Below are 20,128 nucleotides of genomic sequence, written 5' to 3'. Positions count from 1 at the left end.
TGATGACTATGGTATGTGCCAGGTATGGTGCTAAGATACTTTATATGTATTATCACATTTGGTGCTCATAATGACCCTAGAATATATATCATTATTTCCATTTTTATTTATTTTTTAAAGATTTTATTTATTTGAGAGAGAGAGAACATGAGCGGGGGACAGGGACAGAGGGAGAAGCAGACTCCCCAAGCAAGAGCCCAAAGCAGGGCTTGATCCTATGACCCTGAGATCATGACCTGAGCCAGAGGCAGACACTGAACCCACTGAGCCCCCCCCAGGTGACTTCTGTCATTTCCCTTTTTAATTTAGAGCCCTAAAAGGCCCTGCAATAAGTCAAATAACTAGTGCATTTGCAGAGCCATGAGTCTAATAAGCTTTGGAGCCAGGCAAATCTAATTCTGCCTGGCTTTAAAGCCTATTCTCTGAAAGTATGAAAATGAGGCAGAAGTTCTTTTTGACAATTAGACTATGCATGAATTTCTAAACAGAAGTATAACTAATGAATTTGTTTCTTGTTTTTCTTTCACAGTGGCCATCAGTATTAATCTAAGTTAATAAGAGTCTGTTGAGATTTACTAAATGCTCAGTAACTAAGGTTTAATGGGCAAGGGTAAGGTTATGAGTGGATGGTGAGCACAGAAATGTTAACATTAACAAGCTTTTTCTTAACACCTAAACACTGAGCTTGTTATTCATAATACAAAAACAAGAAGTGCAAAAAATGGTTCCCCACCCTTCAAAGCTTACAGCCTAGTTACTTCAGAGACCATTTCTGTAGCATCTTCATGTACAGAGTCTATAGAGATAATATAAAGACAAGTAAACCTGGACCTTGTCTCATGAAATTTATAGTCTAAGGGTGAGTCATACTCACAAAGAAGCATTTTCAATATAAGATATTGAGTTACAAGTAAACACCAGGGTCTTTTTTTTTTTAAAGATTTTATTTATTTATTTGACAGACAGAGATCACAAGTAGGCAGAGAGGCAGGCAGAGAGAGAGGAGGAAGCAAGCTCCCCGCTGAGCAGAGAGCCCGATGCAGGGCTCGATCCCAGGACCCTGGGATCATGACCTGAGCCGAAGGCAGAGGCTTTAACCCACTGAGCCACCCAGGCGCCCCAAACACCAGGGTCTTATGGAGCATGGAGAAGGGGGCATTTAGCTCAATATGGGCCATCAGGGAATCAGGAAGAAATGAATCCTGAACTAACATGGGGGAAGCAGAATGAATGCATCTGAAACACTTAGCAAGGAACATTGACAGTATATGTGTTCTGAGCGGAATGATACTGATTATATGGTACTATAAAAAGCCAACAAATATTCCTAACTAAGCTGTTTCCTGAATAGCTTCAAAGCGGGAGTTATCAGACTACAAGCCTTTCCTTCTCTTCCCTTGACTCCTAAAGCCAATTATCTGTTGCGGGGAACTTTTCTTCCCTCCTCTCCTCCCTTTAACCCTCTCTACCTCCCTCCCTTCCTTTTATTTTCTTCTTTGTTTTGTGTGTGTGTGTGTGTGTGTGTGTGTTTTCTACATAATAAATATGGAAGCCATAAGAGCTAGAGAAACTTGGAAAATCTGTAAGCAGAATATGGTACTTGAATGACTTGTGGGATTAAATATGAAAAGGGAGGACATCAAAATGGAAACAAATGCCAACTGCTGAGTCAGTTGGCCCACATTTATTGGACTCCTATTCTAACTCCTTATACCAAGCTTTGGGAACATTGAGATAAATCTGTCCCATGGGTTGAAATGAGCAGGCCATGTGTGGACAGTAAATGGAAAGCATGTGTGCAATAGTGGGAAATAAAGCAAAATGGGATACATTGTAAAGGGCCTGGAAAATAAACAGAGGAGTTTAAACTTGCTATGGTTAATACCAAGAGTCCTTTTAGCATTTTGAGCAGGTGGACAGGGGTCGTAGGTGGGCAAGATTTGAGAGAAGGAGCACTGATGTCATACAGACGAACAAAAGGCTGTGTGAGAGTCTCATTATGGTGATAAGGGTCTCTCGGGTATGGCAGCAGGAATAAAAAAAAAAAGAGTAGGAGACATTTTAAAGAAAAAATGGACAGAGTTTGTGGGTATAATATTTACCTCTAGGATATCTGTTTTTACCTTAGAAATGCCCAGTTACAGCCTATGAAACAAAAAAGAAGTGGGGTTGGGAACGGTGGCTACAGAGAGGGAGGGAAATGAAAAACGGGCTGCAGACAGGTTGAGGCTGTAAGTGCTGTGATCTGCAGCTTTTAAGGAGCCCAAGCCTTCAGAGTCTTTCTGTGAGATTCAGGGCTCAGGACCTGTGAATTACCTTTTCACAAAACTGGTAAGAACTCTGAGAACCATTTTTTAGAGGGCAATATTTATCAGATTGAGCAAATCTGAAACTAGACACAGAGTAGGGGGCATTTTAGAATGTTTCACCTGCAGAGAAACTTGTGAAAAACATGTTTTAAGGACCTAGGTCCTGAGACCCTGACTTGTAGATCTAAAGTGGGGCCCAGGGATCTTTAACAAGCTCTTAAGGTGATGCTAATGCAAAAGATGCTCAGGAGAAACATAGGAGAAACATTAGGGAAAGATACACACTGCCTCTTTGGGAAGATTGAGCTGGTGTTTGCCTATATGCCTTCTCAAGATCCATGTGACTTCACCACATCCAGCGTCAGGACTGTTCCTCCTCATTGCAGCCATTATGCTCCACTAGCCATGAAATAGAAAGAGGTATTCATGTTCCAGGAGACTGACTAATAGACAGTCCTTTTGAGTGGCTCTAAAGGTTTATAGACTTCAAAAGGTTTTTAAGAATGATCATCTTAACATAATAATGACTCAGAAACATGTGTAATTTTCTTCAGTGACTCTGTCAAGACTGGAGTAAAAAAGGAAGGGCCTTTCCAGATTCAGGGATCTAACAATATATTTGCTTGGGAAAATCAAGACAACCAAAAAGCCCTCCTGGGATTGTTCTACTAGGACTTCTGAGATACCTCTAAGGAAATGATGTAAAAGAGTGGTAGAGTAGCATCTGTGGCTCCCACACCGGCTTACTCCCAGTTGAAATTGCACAACCAGGGTGGGCTGACAGTCTTTGGAACACAGTTTTCTCAAATGAACCTCAGAGGCAATTTATTTATTTATTTATTTATTTAAGATTTTATTTATTTATTTGACACAGAGACAGGAGAGAGGGAATACAAGCATGGGGAGTGGAAGAAGCAGGTTTTCCACTGAACAGGGAGCCCGAGGCAGGATGCTGGCCTCGATCCCAGGACCCCGGGATCATGACCTGAGCCGAAGGCAGATGCTTAACAACTGAGCAACCCAGGCGCCCCCCTCAGAAACAATTTAAAAAATAAAAATTTCGGGGTGCCTGGGTCATTTAATGGTTTGAGCCTCTGCCTTCAATAAGCACAATTAAAAAACATCATCATAGGGGCGCCTGGGTGGCTCAGTGGGTTAAAGCCTCTGCCTTCAACTCAGGTCATGATCCCAGGATCCTGGGATTGAGCCCCGCATTGGGCTCTCTGCTCACCAGGGAGCCTGCTTCCTCCTCTCTCTCTGCCTGCCTCTCTGCCTACTTGTGATCTCTGCCTGTCAAATAATTAAATAAAATCTTTTTTAAAAAATCATCATAAATTGTCCATAAGACAATACCATCCAAAAAAGCCACAAAATTTAATTTTAAGACAAGTTACAGCTTTGCAATAAAGGAGTAATGTCCTCACTTGGCTTATAGTTTATTAAATTTGAATACCTATGCAGAAACTGATGGTACTAGTAAGACAAGTACCTTTGGTAATTACAGCTACATTTATTGAGATTTTACTATGTACCAGCCATTAGGATACACATTTTATATTAGTTATTTCAACAACTCTAGTAAGTAGGTGTTAATTCTTATTTTCCAAATGAGAAAACTGAAGCTGAAGGAAACTGTCCATGGTTATATAGCTAGCTAATGATAAAGACAGAATTTAAACCCAAGGTGTCTGACCAACTCCAATGTCATGTTTTTGACACTTGATTACTTCCCCTAAGAAGTAGAATACTGGGGGCGCCTGGGTGGCTCAGTGGGTTAAAGCCTCTGCCTTTGGCTCGGGTCATGATTCCAGGGTCCTGGGATCGAGTCCCGCATCGGGCTCTCTGCTCAGCGGGGAGCCTGCTTCCTCCTCTCTCTCTGCCTGCCTCTTTGTCTACTTGTGATCTCTGTCAAATAAATAAATAAAATCTTTAAAAAAAAAAAGAAGTAGAATACTGTAAATTCACCAACTACAGTAGTGATAAGAGTTTAGGATATACCTGACTCTTTTTTTTTTTAAGATTATTTATTTATTTATTTGACAGAGATCACAAGTAGGCAGAGAGGCAGGCAGAGAGAGAGGGGGAAAGCAGGCTCCCCGCTGAGCAGAGAGCCCGATGCGATGCGGGGCTTGATCCCAGGATCCTGGGATCATGACCTGAACTGAAGGCAGAGGCTTTAACCCACTGAGCCACCCAGGCGCCCCTATACCTGACTCTTAACAGATGGTTAAGAACACAGCATACTTCTTTCTATTCAGGACCTTAACTTTGTTACATCAAACAGAATGAACACAACCAACGAAGATGGAATAACTGGTACTGAATTTATCCTCCCCCTGAAAAAACTAAAAAATGGAACAAAATATATGAAACAGTGGTTTCAGTGGACACCAGGTTATGACAGCCAGTAATCATTGAAATATGGAAAATAAGCCAAGCTTACAATTGTTGTAATAACTGTAGTTTCCAGACCATAGTGCAATGAGGCAAAATCCAGTCATCTGGCAATCTCCCTGAGTTGAGGAGACAATGCTGCGAGTCTTTAGATGCCACAGCATGTAGAGTTTACAGGGCAGAGAATCAGAGAGGAATGAAGAAACCACCTGAGGCTGGGGAAAGAACCACTTAAAGGCTTAGCAGCAAAAAAAAAAAAAAAAAAAAAAAAGATCACACAGGGCTGGGACTATTACCTATTCCCTCCATTCAGGGGGGAAACCCACGTAATTCACAGAGCATCAGGAAGAGTATTCAGAAGGGTTTGCCTGAATATTGGGGAAAAATTAGACCTAGGCTAAAGGTTGCTCTAGTCCAGTCTAAGAAAGTTTAGAATCAAGACCTTAAAGAATAAAACTGTTTCCAATAACTATATCCGAGAACAAAACTCAAGAATATTATAAGAATATAAAAATATATATCATCCAAAAGGTTCACAATGTCTGATCATCCAAAAAGAAATTACTGCACATTTAAAGAAGCGGAAGATATGACCTATAATTGGGATAAAAATCAATTAATAGAAACCAACCCAGAAATGATACATATGATAGAATTAGTAGCAAGGACATTAAAATAGTTATTTTTACTGCATCCTTATGTAAAGAAGCTGAAGAAAGGATTGGTTATGCTAAATGGAGACATGGAAGACATAAAAATGATCCAAATCAAATTTATAGAGATGAAAAGTGTAGTGAATGAGGCAAAGTATTTTATTACTCACTATACAGCAAGCAACACGAGCATTAATTTTTTATATCTGTTCCCCTTGCTCCCAAGTTCACCAGGAACAACACAGAGACCCATGTAGATGTCTGCAAACATGGTGAAATGTTTTACTTAAGAGAAACACGGACCTTGGGAAACCCACTGTTTTGCTGTATTGCAACATCTACAGTTTATTTTATTGATATATCATGTAATATTTTTATTGAAGTATAGTTAATATATAACATTATATTTCAGGTGTATGACATAATGATTTGATATTTGTATATATCACAAAATACCACCAACAATAAGCTAATGATAATAGCTTATAATATATATTATAAAAATATTATATAAACATAAATATATTATAAAATATTTATATAATATAATAGCTAGTTAACAAAATACAAATACAAAATATACCATAATAAGTCTAGTTAACATCCATCACTACATAGTAACAATTTTTTTTCTTGTGATAAGAACTTTTAAGATATACTCTTAGCAACTTTCAAATATGCAATATAGTATTATTCTAGTTGCCATGCTGTACATTATATCTCCTGACTTATTTATTTCATAGCTGGAAGTTTGTATCTTTTGACTTCCTTTTTCCACTTTGCTCCCCCACCCCCACTCCCACCTCTGGCAACCACCAATCTGTCCCCAAGAGGGTGTAACAACTAGGCTGACCTGAAGCTGCTGTTGGCAGAAAGAAAGGTACATTATGCCCAGGAATGGTCAGGCACAACTCCTGAATTTCAAAAATAGGTCTATATAACTCTTCATCCTATTCATCCTGATCACTAATCAGTAAACAGCTAAGAGGAGATTATTCCTTTCCGGAGAAAGTCACATTCCAATATCAAAACTCCTTTCTAAGGTATGTGGACCGGGAGAGTTAAGAGAGGTAAAAGTCAGAAATTATTTTGAATTAATTTTTTTAAGTCCATTCCATAACCACTTCTATTCAACATTGTACTGGAGGTTCTAGTAGAGCAATTAGGCAAGAAAGAAAGTAAAATATTTGAGAGAAAGAAGTAAAACTATCTCTGTTGACATGATTTATTCTATGACATAATTTTGTATATAGTAAATCCTAGGAATCCACAAAAAACTATCAGGACTAATAAGTATGGGGGATTGTAAGATACTAGATTAAAATACAATAATCAATTATATTTTTATACATTAGCAGTTAGCAACATGAAAATAAAATTTATAAGACAATTCCAAGTAAAATAACAACAAAAAGAGTAAAATAGGGGTGCCTGGGTGGCTCAGTGGGTTAAATAAAACCTCTGACTTCAGCTCAGGTCATGGTCCCAGGGTCCTGGGATGGAGCCCCGCATCGCACTGCATCAGGCTCTCTGCTCAGCAGGGAGCCTACTTCCCCCTCTCTGCCTGCCTCTCTGCCTATTCATGATCTGTCTGTCAAATAAATAAATAAAATCTTTTAAAAAAGTAAAATACTTAAGAATAAATTTAATAAGAAAGTGTAATATTTACACACTGAATACCAAAAAAATTTTAATTAAAGTTTTTTAAAAGATTTCATTTATTTGTGAAAGAGAAAGAGGTTGAGAGACCACAGGCAGGGGGAGCAGCAGGCAGAGAGAGAAGCAGGCTCCCTGCTGAGCAAGGAGCCCAATGCAAGAATTGATCCCTGGGATCATGACCTGAGCCAAAGACAGGCACTTAACCGGCTGAGCTACCCAGACATCCCAAAAAATTAAAGAAAATTTAAATAAGTGGAAAGATATCTGAAATTCAGGGATTAGATGGTTTAATATTCTTACAGTGGCAATAATCTCCAAATTGGGCCACAGGTTCAGCTTAATCCCTTTTAAAATTCCAAATGCCTTTTCTTTGCATAAGTTATCAAAATGATCCAAAAATTTCATATGAGAGGGACTTAAATTGCCAAAACTATCTTGGAAAGGAAGCACAAAGTTGGAGGATTCACACTTCCTATTTCAAAACTTCCTACAAAGCTATAGTAATCAAAATAGCATACTTGTATTAGTCATGGTTCTCCAGAGAAACAAAACCAATAGGAGTTATGCGTGCACACACACATGCACACACAATGGAGTAATAGTCCAATTTTCCTTTGGTAGTCAGGATCAGTCACCCCGGCCAGTACAGTAACTCCCTTCTTTGCTTGTTGATTCAAGAGCATGAAGAGCCCAAAGTGACGGGGTGACAGTATTAAATTCCAGATCAATGGAATCTGTTGTGTCTCCTAGTGAAAGCCTTCCTCCCTCAGTAACTAAGACCTCTATGCCAGCAGAGCAAAAAGTCATGGGAACAAGAAGCAGAAATTTTGCTAATGGGCAGCAGTAAGTGGTGCCACTTCCATTTCCATCCCTTGACTCCTGGACTTGTGAACCCTGGCTATCATAGAAACAGTACCATCTATTCCAAACATACAACTTTTTGGAGAACCTTGACCCAGTCCTGCAAGGTACTGCCACCTAGCTGGCATTGTAACTGAGTCTTCAAAAGGCCATTCCACCATTCTATCAATCCCCCTACTTCAGGATGGTAGGGAACATAATAAGACCAGTGAATTCCATGAGCATGGGCCCATTGCTGCACTTCCTTTGCTGTGAAATGTGTTCCTTGGTCAAAAGCAATGCCATGTGGAATACTATGACTGTGGATAGACATTCTGTAAGTCAGTGGATAGTGGTTTTGGCAGAAACATTGTGTGCCAAGAAACCATATTCATATCAAGGATGTCTATTCCAGTAAGAACAAAATGCTGTCCCTTCCATGATGGAGGTGGTTTAATGTAATCAACCTGCCACTAGGTAGCTAGTTGATCATCTCAGGGAATGGTGCCATATTTGTGATTCATTGTTAGTCTCTGCTGCTGGCAGATTGGAGACTCACTGGTGGTCCTAGCCGGGCTGGTCTTGGTGAGTGTAAGTCCATGTTGCTGAGCCCATGCAAAGTCAGAAATGCTTTCACAGTCACATACCCAGAAATAAGAGCCAAATATCTGGCCCCCCTACGGTCTAGTCAAGTTCACTCAGAAATTAAAGAAGTATAGTATTGACATAAGGAAAGACATATAGATTAATGGAATAGAACTAAGTGGTTAGAAATAAATCAATCCATAGTCAGTTGACTTTTGGCAAGCATGTTAACACCATTCAGTGGGGGAAAGAACAGTCTTTAATAAATGCTGCTGGGACAATTAGGAAACCACAGCAAAATATTGAAGTCAGACCCTTACCTCACACCATGTACAAAAATTAGCTCACAATGGATCATAAACCTAAATGTAAGACCTAAAATTATAAAACTCTTAAATGAAAACATAGAAATAAGGGATACCTGAGTGGATCAATTGGTTAAGTATCTGTTTTTGGCTCAGGTCATGATCCTGGGGTCCTGGGATTGAGCCCCATGTAGGGCTCCCAGCTCAGCAGGGAGTCTGCTTCTACCTCACCCTCTGTCCCTACCCCCCAACTAGTGGTCTCTCTCACTCTCTCTCTCTTTCTAATAAGTAAATAAAATCTTCTTAAAAATAAGAAAACATAGAAATAATAAGAAAACATGATATTAGGTTAGGCAGTGGTTTCTTAGATATGATACCAAAAGCACAAATGAAAATAAAACATAGATAAAATGGGCTTCATCAAAATTTTAAAATCTTGTGCTTCAAAAGATATCATGAAGAAAGTGAAAAGATAACCTACAGAATGGGAGAAAATATTTGCAAATTTATCTGATAAAGATTTTTTTATCCAGAATATATAAAGAACTCTCATAACAACAGAAAGGCAAACAACCCTATTTTTAAATGAACAGAGGAGGCACCTAGGTGGCTCAGTTCGTTAAGTGACTACTTTCAGCTCAGGTCATGATCCCGGGATCCTGGGATCAAGACCCACATTGGGCTCCACCTGCTCTATGGGGAGCCTTCTTCTCTCTCTCTCTCTGCCTTCCACTCCCCCTGCTTGTGCGCGCGCTCTCTCTCTCTCTCTCTCTCAAATAAACAAAATATTTAAAATGAAATAAGGAAAGGAGTGGGGCACCTGGGTGGCTCAGTAGTTTAGGCATTCAACTCTTGATTTTGGCTCAGGCCATAAGATCAAGCCCTGTGTCAGGTTCCAACCTCAGTGCAGAGTCTGCTTGTCTCTTACCCTTCCCCTGCTTGTGTGCTCCTTCTCTCTCAAATAAATATATAAATAAAATCTTTCAAAAAAAATAAAATGAGCAAAGGATTTGAATAGATATTTCTCCAAAGAAGATATATTAATGGACCAGAAACACATGAAAACATGCTCAACATCATTTGTTATTAGAAAAATACAAATCAAAACCAAAGTGAGGTAGAATTGCACACCCATTAGGTTGGCTACAATCAAAAAGATGGTAGCAAGTGTTGACAGGATTGTGGGAAAATTAGAATCCTTATGTGATGCTGATGGGATTGTAAAATGGTGCAGCCACTTTGGAAATGTTTGACAGTTCCTCAAAATGTTAAACATAGAGGTATCATATGACCCAACAATTCCACTTTTAGGTATATACCCAAAAGAAATAAACATACATCCACACAAAATCATGTACTTAAATGTTTATAGAATTATGTATACCAGCCACAAAGTGAAAAACAACGCAAATACATGTCGACAGGTGAATGCATAAATGAAATATAGTGTATCCATAAAATGGAACGTTATTCAGCCATGAAAAATAATAAAGTACAGATACATGCTACAACATGATGGACTTTGAAAACATTATACTAAGTGAAAGAAGTCAGTCACAAAAGACTACATATTGTCTGATGGTTGCACAACTCTGAATATGCTAAAAACACTATATTATATATTTCAAAAGGGTGAATTTTATGTTATGTAAATTATATTGCAATAAGGTTATTTTTTTCACTTTTTAAAGTTTTTTTATTTTTAAGTAATCTCTACACCAAACGTGGGGCTCAAACACACAATACTGAGATCAAGAGTTGCATATTTCACTGACTGAGCCAGCCAAGTGTCCCCAGTCTATAAATTTTTAAATGATTAGTATCACACAGACCATATCCTGGGGCCACAATGCAATTAAGTTAGAAACCAATAATTAGGGGCACCTAGGTGGCTTAGTTGGTTGGGCGACTAACTTCAGCTCAGGTCATGATCCTAGAGTCCCAGCATCAAGTCCTGCATTGGGCTCCCTGCTCAGTGGGAAGTCTGCTTCTCCCTCTGACCCTACCCCCTCTAGTACTCTCTCTTTCTCAAACTCTCTCTCTCAAGTGAACAAAAAAAAAAGCCTTAAAAAATAAAGAAACCAATACTTAATGAAAAGTTTGGAAAACCTCACATATTGGGATTTTAAAAACATACTTCTTAACTACTTATAGGCTAAAAATGAAATTATATTAGGAACCAGAAAATACTTATAACTAAATAGTAGGAAAACTACTATGTAACCAAACTTGTGGAATGCAACCAAACACTGTTTAGAAGGAAATTCATAACCTTAAAGGAAGAAAAAGAAGAAAGTCTTAAAATTAGAGAAGTAAGCATTCAACATATGAAATTAAGGGGGAAAACAGCAGTATAAACTCAAAGCAAAAGAAGTAATAAAAACAAAGCAGAAATTAATGAAAAGGAAACTAAATATACCATAGAGAAGATCAAAAAAGCCAATATTTGGTGTTTTGAAAATATCTCTGGTAAAATTAATTAGGCACGCAAGAGAGAATGCAAAATTCAATATTATAAAAGATTTAAGTGATATGCTAGATGATGAAGAGATTAAATAGATACAAAGAATAGTATAAATAATTTTAGGCCAACAAATTTGAAAATATGAAATAGATAAATTCCAACTGATTGATGTTGAACCAGAAAATCTGAATTGTACTATGACCAGTAAAGAAATTGGATCATAGTTTAAAAATCTTGCCATACTCTGTATGATATTCTTTCAGAGGCCTGGTTGTTAAGTTCTACCGAAGTTTCCAGAAATAGAAAATCTTACATAAAGTTTCCAAAGAATTAAAAAAAAATCTTAAAGGAGGGACATTTCCCAGTTCTTCTTATGAAGGTAGAATAACTGATTCCAAAACCAAGCAAGGATAGTGGTAGAAAACAGGACAGGAAAAAAACACTGTACTACATCACCTAATTGGTTTATACCAGGAAAGCGAACTTGGCTTAACAGTGGAAAATAAATGATTTACTACATTAGCAGATGGAGGAAGAGAAACCATCTGATTGTACCAATTGATGGAGAAAAATCCAAGATCTCTTCATATCTTAAAAAGGAGAAAACAATAATAACAGAAAGGAACCTCCTTAATCTAATAAAAAGCATCTCTAATACTACATATAATTGGGAAATGTTGAAAGTATATCCTTTGTTGAAATACTGCCAAAAATTCTTCACCTTAGGGATGCCTGGGTGGCTCAGTTGGTTAAGCATCTGCCTTCGGCTCAGGTCATGATCTCAGGACCCTGAATTGAGTCCCACATCAGGATCCCTGCTAAGCGGAGAGACTGCTTCTCCCTCTGCCTGTCACTCCCCCTGCTTGTGCTCTCTCTCTCTCTAATAGATAGATAGATAGATAGATAGATAAATATGTAAATAAATAAGTATTCTTCACTTTATTCAACATTATGCTGAAGACCATAGCCAACACAGTAAGATAAGAATAAGAAATAAAAGATATAAAGATTGGAAAGGAATCGAAAAAATGATGGTTTTTGATGAATGTATTTATCATCTACAGAGAAAATCCAAAAGAATCTGTAGGTGAATTATTACAATTAAGAGAATTTAGCAAGGTTGATGGGTATAAATCAGTTTATAAAATTCTATTGTTTTTCTATATACAACAATAATTAGTAAATTTAGTTTACAAATATAACATAATAGCAACAAAGAAATAAAAAATTCTTAGGAATAAATCTAACAAAATTTGTCCAATTCCTATGGAGAAAAATTTTAAACCATATTGAAAGACACTGAAGAATACCTAAATAAATGGAGAGATATGTTCACATGAAAAGATATTATAGGGGCACCTGGATGCCTCAGTCAGTTAAGCAACCAACTCTTGATCTCAGTTCAGGTTCTGATCTCAGGGTTGTGAGTTCATACCCTTTGCTGGGCTCCACACTGGGTGTGGAGGTTAAAAAAAAAGAAAAAAGATGTAAAGATGATATTTCTCTTTAGATTGATTTATAGATTTAATGCAGTTTTGACAAAAAATCCTAACAGTCTGTTTTTGTGGAATTTGACAAGCTGTTTTTATATTTTTATATGGAAGAGGAAAGAACCAGGAATAGCCAAGACATTTCTGAAAAAGAAAATAAGAGGACTATCCCCACTAGATATCAATATTTATAAAGTAATAGTAATTATGACAGTATCTTAAGACAAATAGCCCAATGAAACAGAAAGAATTCCCAGAAATAAACCCATGCATATATGAAAATTTTATTTATGACAGGTAGCATTGTAGGAAGGAAGGAAAAAGATGGATCGTTCAATAAATTGCTGGGACAATTTTTATGGGAAAAATTGTATTCCTAGTTCATACTATGTACAAAAATTAATTCTAGTTCAACTAAAAATTTAAACTTGAACTCTAAGTAGATATTTGATGACATTGAGAAATTTTGAATATTTTTAGGTATGATATTAGTATTATAGTTACGTTTTTAAAAATAGTTCTTATACTTTAGGGTGCCTGGGTGGCTCAGTGGGTTAAAGCCTCTGCCTTCGGCTCAGGTCATGACCTCAGGGTCCTGGGATCGAGCCCTGCATCAGGCTCTCTGCTCAGCAGGGAGCCTGCTTTCCTTCCTCTCTCTGCCTGCCTCTCTGCCTGCTTGTGATCTCTGTCTGTCAAATACATGAATAAAATCTTTTAAAAAAATAATTCTTATACTTTATAAATGCATTCTATAATACTAATGGGTAAAATATAGGGGTGCCTGGGTGGCTCAGTTGGTTAAGTGGCTGCCTTCGGCTCAGGTCATGATCCCAGGGTCCTGGGATCAAGCCCCACATTGGGCTCCCTGCTCATCGGAGAGCCTGCTTCTCCCTCTCCCTCTGTCGTCACTCTGCCTACTTGTGTTCTCTCTCTATATCTCTGTCAAATAAATAAATAAATAGGTAATTAAAAAGAAATAATTTGTTTTGGGGGTGTAGTGGTAAGAGTATAGATAAAACAAGATTGGCCCTGATTTGAACCTTTTTGATGGGGTGCCTGGGTGGCTCACTCGTTAATCGTCTGCCTTCAGCTCAGGTCAAGATCCCAGGACCCTGGGATCAAGCCCCGCATCAAACCCTTCATTGGGATCCCTACCCACTGGGAAGCCTGGTTCTCCCTCTCCCACTACCCCTGCTTGTGTTCCTTCTCTCACTGTCTCTCTCTCTCTCCACCAAATAAATAAATAAATAAATAATCTTTTTTTTTTTTAAAGAATGTTTTTGAAACAGAATGAAGAGAATATAGGGGTTTAATATATTATTTTCTCTAATTTTGTATATATTTGAAATTCTCCACTATAAAAATTAGAGATTTTAGTGTGAAAGACAAAACTATAAAACTTTTAGAAGAGAAGATAGGAAAATATCTTTATGACCATGAGATAGAAGAAGATTTCTTAAATATACAAAAAGAAAAATACTGATAAATTTGACTGCATTAGATGAAGACTTTTGATCCATCCAAAGATACCATAAAGAGACTAAAAGGGCAAGCTATAAATTAGGAGAAAAGATGTGTAACATACATAACCAGCAAAGGATTTGTGTATAAGATATTTATGAATCAATGAGAAAAAGACAATCAATGGGGACATGGAGGAAAGACATGAATGGGAATTTCACAGAAAAGAAAGTTCAAATGTTCATAAAAATATGAAGAAATGCTTGATCTTTTTAGTAATCAAGAAAATGTAAGTTATACTATAATGAAATACTGTTTTAAAACAGAGGGGCAAAAATTATTTTAAGTCAAAACAAACAAACAAACATTGGTGACATAAAGAGCAAGAGCAATCTGCTCCTGACTAGAGTATAAAATTGGTAAAAATGAACTTGGAAAACAATTTGGTATTACCTAATAAAGTTGACTGTATACATAACCTTATAACCAATCAATTCCATTTCTCAGTATGTGGAGTAACTACTACACGTGTGCTCAGGAGTCCTGTACAAGAATGTTCACAGGAGTGTTGTTCTTAATAGTCCACATTGGAGCAACTCACATGATGATCACAGTAAAATATGCATAAATAAAATGTGGGATATTCACTATGTAGCAGTAAAAATAACTAAATCACAACTTCACACATCAACAGATAAAACAAAAGAAGCATGTCCCATAATACATACAGTATTATTCCATTTAGATAAAGTTCAAAAATATATTGCATCAGGTTCTCTGCTCAGCAGGGAGCCTGCTTTCCCCTCTCTCTCTGCCTGCCTCTCTGCCTACTTGTGATCTCTCTCTCTCTATGTCAAATAAATAAATAAAATATTTTAAATAAATATATAAATACGTAAATAATAAATACATAAATAAATATTTATGCACCCAACATGGCACCTTCCAAATACATAAAGCAGTTAATAACAAACATAAAGGAACTAATCAATAGTAATACAATAATAGTAGAGAAATTTAACAACCCGCTTACATCAATGGAGAGATCATCCAAACAGAAAATCAACAAGGACGGGGTGCCTGGGTAGCTTAGAGGGTTAAGCCTCTGCCTTCAGCTCAGGTCATGGTCCCAGGGTCCTGGGATCAAAACCCCACATTGGGCTCCCTGCTCAGTGGAGAGCCTGCTTCTCTCTCTCTCTCTCTCTCTCTCTGCCTGCCTCTCTATTTGTGATCTCTCTCTGTGTCAAACAAACAAATAAATAAAATCTTAAAAGAAAAAAGAAAATCAACAAGGAAACAGTGGCTATGAATGACACATTGGACCAGATGAATCTAACAGATACATTCAGAACATTCCATCCTAAAACAGCAGAATACACATTCTTTTCAAGTATACATGGAACATTCTTCAGATCATATATTAGGCCACAGACAAAGTCTCAACAAATTCAGAAAGAGTAAAATCATACCATACATCTTTTCTGACCACAATACTATGAAACAAGAAATCAACCACAGGAAAAAAAATATGAGAAGAGCATAAATACATGGAGGTTAAATTACATGCTACTAAATAATGAATGGAACAACCAAGAAGTCAAAGAGGAAATAAAAAAATATATGGAGACAAATGAAAATGAACACACAATGGTCCCAAATCTTTGGGATGCAGCAAAAGCTGTTCTAAGGGGGGAGTTTATAGCAATACAGATCTAAAGGAGCTAGAAAAAGAAGAATAAACAAAACCCCAAACCAGTAGAAGGAAGGAACTAATAAAGATTAGAGCAGAAATAAACAAAATTGAAACTAAAAACAAACAAACAAAAAACAATAGAACAGATCAATGAAACTAGGAGGTGGTTCTTTGAAAAGATCAATAAACTTGGTAAGTCTTGGGATGCCTGGATGGCTCAGTGGGTTAAAGCCTCTGCCTTTGGCTCAGGTCATGATCCCAGGGTCCTGGGATCGAGCCCCACATCGGGCTCTCTGCTCCAAGGGGAGCCTGCTTCCTCCTCTCTCTCTGCCTGCCTCTCTGCCTACTTGTGATCTCTGCCTGTCAAATAAATAAATAAAATTTTTTTAAAAAAATTTGATAAGTCTTTAGACAGACTCATCCAAAAAAAGAATACTCAAACAAAATCGGAAATGAAAGAGGAGAAATAGCAATGACCAACTGACATCACACAAATATAAGGGATTGGGAAAATATTATGAAAAATTATATCCTAACAAATTGGACAACCTAGAAGAAATAGGTAAATTCCTAGAAACATTTAATTTCCTAAACCTGAATCAGGAAGAATAGAAACAGACTGATTACCGAAAATGAAGCCGAATCAGTAATTAAAACCTCCCAACAAGGCACACAAGCAGGGAAATTGTTGTCTTCTGCAAGACTGAAATCACAGCAAGTCCAGAAATTGATGCCCAATCCCATTTCACTGGTGTCAAAAAAGGTTTCAAAACTTATACTCTCACAAGTAGAATGAATTGTGTACTGGCCACATATGGAGGAATTGCTTTGATGATCTTATACTTCAAGTTAAGATCTAAAAAAAATCACCATCTCTGAAAGCAACATAAACGGATTTTAACCTGTACCTCATTTGTTAAGTCCCCATTCCTGCAAAAGCCAATGTTAACTCATCATGTGATACTCAATTTGTACAATAAATTATGAACCTGGGAAAAAACAAAAAACCTCCCAACAAACAAAAGTCCAGGACCAGATAGTATCCCAGGTGAATTATACCAAACATTTAAAGAACAGTTAATGGAAGGGGAGGTGAACCATGAGAGACTATGGACTCTGAAAAACAACCTGAGGGTTTTGAAGGGGCGGGGGGGTGGGAGGTTGGGGAAACCAGGTGGTGGGTACTAGGGAGGGCACGGATTGCATGGAGCACTGGGTGTGGTGAAAGAACAATGAATACTGTTACGCTGAAAAGAAATAAAACATTAAAAAAAAAAAAGAACAGTTAATACCTATTCTTCTCAAACTATTCAAAAAAAAAAAAAAAATAGAAGAACCAAGAAAGCTTCCAAACTTATTCCAAGAGGCCAGCATTACCCCAACCCCCAAACCAGATAAGGACACTACAAAAAAGAACTACAGACCAACATCCCTGATGAACACAGATGCAAAAAATCTTCAACAAAATACTAGCAAACCAAATCCCATAATACATTAAAAAAATCAGGGCACCTGGGTGGCTCAGTGGGTTAAAGCCTCTGCCTTTGGCTCAGGTCATGATCCCAGGGTCCTGGGATCGAGCCCTGCATCGGGCTCTCTGCTCAGCAGGGAGCCTGCTTCCCTCCCTCTCTCTTTCTCTCTCTCTGCCTGCCTCTCTGCCTACTTGTGATCTCTGTCTGTCAGATAAATAAATAAAATCTTTTTAAAAAAAAGAAAAGAAAATCATTCACCGTGACCAAGTGGGATTTATTCCTGGGATGCAGGCATGGTTCAATATTTGCAAATCAATCAGTATGATACATCACATCAACAAGAGAAAGTATAAAAACCATATGCTCATTTGAATAAACTCAGAAAAAGCATGTGACAAAATACAACATCCATCGTGATAAAACCCTCAACAAAGTGGGTTTAGAGAGAACATACTTCAACATAATAAAGGCCATATATGAGAAACCCACAGCTACATCATTCTCAATGGTGAAAAATTGAGAGATTTTCCCCTAAGGTCAGGAACAAGACAAGGATCTCTACTCCCACCACTTCTATTCCTTGCCACAGCAAGGAAGCCCTTGCTACAGCAATCACACACACAAAAAGGAATAAAGGGCATCCAAATTAGTAAGGAAGAAGTAAAACTTTCACTGTTTGCAGTTGACTTGATCTTCTATACAGAAAACCCTAAAGATGCTACCAAAGACTACTAGAACTGATAAATGAATTCAGTAAAGTTGAGGATACAAAATCAATGCACAGAAATCCATTGCATTTCTATACACTAATAATGAAGCAGCAGAAAGAGAAATGCAGAAAACAATCCTGTTTACAATTATATCAAAGAGAATAAAATCCCTAGGAATACATTTTTTAAAAGATTTTATTTATTTATTTGACAGAGAGAGATCACAAGTAGGCAGACAGGCAGGCAGAGAGAGAGGGAGAAGCAGGCTCCCTGCTGAGCAGAGACCACCCTCCTCCCCCGGGCAATGTGGGGCTTGATCCCAGGACCCTGAGATCATGACCTGAGCTGAAGGCAGAGGCTTAACCCACTGAGCCACCCAGGTGCCCCCCTAAGAATAAATTTAACCCAGGAGGTAAAAGACCTGTCCTCCGAAAACTAAGAAACATTGATAAAACAAACTGAAGACAACACAAACAAATGGAAAGACACTCCATGCTCATGGAGTGGAAGAACAAATATTCTTAAAATGTCTGTACCACCCAAATCAAACTACAGACTTAATGCAATCCCTGTCAAAATACCAACAACAGGGGCGCCTGGGTGGCTCAGTGGGTTAAAGCCTCTGCCTTCGGCTCAGGTCATGATCCCAGGGTTCTGGGATCGAGCCCCACGTTGGGCTCTCTGTTCTGCAGGGAGCCTGCTTCCTCCTTGCTCTCTGCCTGCCTCTCTGCCTACTTGTGATCTCTGCCTGTCAAATAAATAAATAAAATCTTAAAAAAAAATACCAACAACATTTTTCACAGAACTAGGACAAAGAATCTTAAAATTTGTATGGAACCACAAAAGACCCCAAATAGCCAAAGCTACTTTCTTGAAAAAGAAAAACAAAACTGGAAGTATCATGATTTCAGGTTTCAAGTTATTCTACAAAGCTGTAGTAATCAAAACAGTGTGATACTGGCACAAAAACAGACCCACAAAGCAATGGGACTGAATAGAGAACCCAGAAATAAACTTGTGATCGTGTGGCCAATTAATCTTTGACAAAGGTGGCAAGAATATGCAATGGGAAAAAGACAGTGTCTTCAAAGTAGGTGCTGAGAAAACTAGACAACTACTCACAAAAAAAAAAAAAGAGAGAGAGAGAGAGAGAGAGAAAGAAATAGAGAGAGAGAGAGAAACCGGACCACCTTCTTACACCATACACAAAAATAAACTCAAAATGGATTGAAGACCTAAATGTGAGACAGGAACCATCAAAATCCTAGAGAACATAGGCAATGATGTCTTTAACATTGGCCATAGCTCCTTCTTTCTAGATACGTCTACTGAGGCAAGGGAAACAAAAGCGAAAATAAACTATTGGAACGTCATCAAAATAAAAACTTCTGCACAATGAAGGAAACAGCCAACAGAACTAAAAGGCAACCTACAGAATCAGAGAAGATATCTGCAAATGACATATCTGATAAAGGGTTAGTATCCAAAATATATAAGACACTTATAAAACTCAAGACCTGAAAAAAAATAATCCAGTTAAAAATGGGCAGAAGATATGGATAGACATGTTTCCAAAGAAGACATACAGACGGCTAACAGACACATGAAAAGATACTCAACATCACTCATCAGAGAAATACAAATCAAAACTACATGAGATATCACTTCACACCTGTCAGAATGGCTAAAATTAACAACACAGGAAACAACAGGTGATGGCAAGGTTGTGGAGAAAATGGAACCCTATTACACTGTTGGTAGGGATGTACACTGGTGCAGCCACTCTGGAAAACAATATGGAGGTTCCTCAGAAAGTTAAAAATGAACTATGCTATGCTCTAGGGATTGTACTACTAGGTATTTACTTAAAGGATACAAAAATAATAATTCAAAGGGATACATGCACCATGGTGTTTACAGCAGCATTATCAACAATAGTCAAATTATGGAAAGAGCCCAAATATCCATTGACTGATGAAAGGATAAAGAAGATGTTGTGTGGGGGCACCTGGGTGGTTCAGTCATTAAGCGTCTGCCTTCGGCTCAGGTCATGATCCCAGGGTCCTGGGATCGAGCCCCACATCAGGCTCCCT

The 20,128-nt window shown here is 37.9% G+C and overlaps 1 pseudogene across 1 annotated transcript; it reads left to right on the top strand.

Annotated features, from left to right (window-relative positions):
* The first annotated feature begins 8,099 nt into the window (after positions 1-8,099).
* On the top strand, positions 8,100-16,743 carry LOC308349043 (ATP synthase membrane subunit K, mitochondrial-like; annotated as a pseudogene). Its single transcript has 2 exons — positions 8,100-8,192; positions 16,556-16,743. The product of its transcript is annotated as an ATP synthase membrane subunit K, mitochondrial-like (transcript).
* The last annotated feature ends 3,385 nt before the right edge of the window (positions 16,744-20,128 follow it).

Source organism: Martes martes, assembly GCF_963455335.1.
Source record: "Martes martes genome assembly, chromosome: 9".
NCBI lineage: Eukaryota > Metazoa > Chordata > Mammalia > Carnivora > Mustelidae > Martes > Martes martes.
The sequence above is the reverse complement of the archived record's forward strand: the minus strand, read 5'-3'. Positions and strand labels throughout refer to the sequence as shown.